Source organism: Austrofundulus limnaeus, unplaced genomic scaffold, assembly GCF_001266775.1.
Source record: "Austrofundulus limnaeus strain Quisiro unplaced genomic scaffold, Austrofundulus_limnaeus-1.0 Scaffold231, whole genome shotgun sequence".
In the NCBI taxonomy this organism is placed as follows: Eukaryota; Metazoa; Chordata; class Actinopteri; order Cyprinodontiformes; family Rivulidae; genus Austrofundulus; species Austrofundulus limnaeus.
Window position 1 is genome coordinate 471,665 of NW_013952633.1, and position 1,382 is coordinate 473,046.

A 1,382-nucleotide genomic window follows, 5' to 3' on the forward strand; every position below is an offset into this window, starting at 1 on the left:
ATATAAATGTAAACTAAATAAATGAATCATGACTAATCAGCAAGAACATTAACCAAACATTCCATTGGAATTGTTCATACTTCCCTAGCTCCAGTGACAAATAATGTGCATTTTCTTTTCTTTGTTTGTTTCTTCGTTTGGTTTCATAGGATTCATCGTACAGCATTTGGAAACACACGTTTAACATAAATATATAAATCCCCATCAATCTCTGACAGTTCTGTACAACCATAAACTGTTTTAAGCAAACAAAACAATCCAAATTATGCTTTAAAGATTTTTAATGGTTTTTCTTCTTGTTCTGCTGAAAGAACTAACACAATTGATAACTGTTACTCTAATACCCCAATGTGTTTTACTTGAAAATGTTCATGAATGTTTGAGCTGTTTCACGTTAAAGAAAGATACATTCCTCTCAGCTTATGTTTTTTTCCCCTATATTCTCAATTGTGTTTTTATTTGTTTGGTTTTAAGGTTGAAATTCTGCCTTATCTTTTAGATATTTTTGTACCAAAGTCAGAGCAGTACTGACCTAATAGCAGAATGCAAACTTGCACAATTGTCATATGTGTTGTTCAATAATTGGAGCAGAGACTCCTGGAGTGTTTCTGACCCAGTCATCAGGAAAAAAAGTTTGCACTGCAGGGTTTTTGTAAATTTGGCTTGTTTTCTACATATGCCATTATTTCTCATATCTTGTTGACTGGGCCTGTCAAATAGAAGTTTGGGGGTCTGATGCATGCCACAGTCTCTTCAAATCATGTGGCTTTTGTGTTAAAGACAAAGTTCAAATATTTTCCAGCAGAACTTTACATTCTAAGCAGATAAGCAGAGTCACAGTCTTTGTCTGTTTGAATGTTGCAGCTGAACAATTGTCTGCAAGCACACACTGTTACTTCTTTTAGATATAAGAAATATATGCAAAAATAATGGTTTAACTTATATAAAATGTCAGTACTTTCACGCTTCCAAATAGTTCATACTGTCACTATTAACATCAGTGCAGGCCTACCAGTAGCTGAAAAAATAAGACTTTTCCACACATTTATATACAGATTTTATTCTATGATTTTTGTTATTCTTTATATTGTTTCACCATCAAAATGGTTAAAATTTCATGAGTTGGTTGATTGTAACATTATGCAGGTTATGTATCAGGCTCATAGAAATCTGTTGCCATCAAACATTCAATCACATTTTGTTAAGAGGGAAAGCTGCTATAATTTGAAGGGATTACMAATGTTTGTTAAACCAAAAATCAGAACAAATTTGAAGGACAGATGCACTTCAGTAAAAGGTTTAAGACTATGGAATAATCTGGAAATTATCATAAAAGCATTGGATCAGTAAATTCCTTTAAGAAAATAATCAAAGAAAAATTG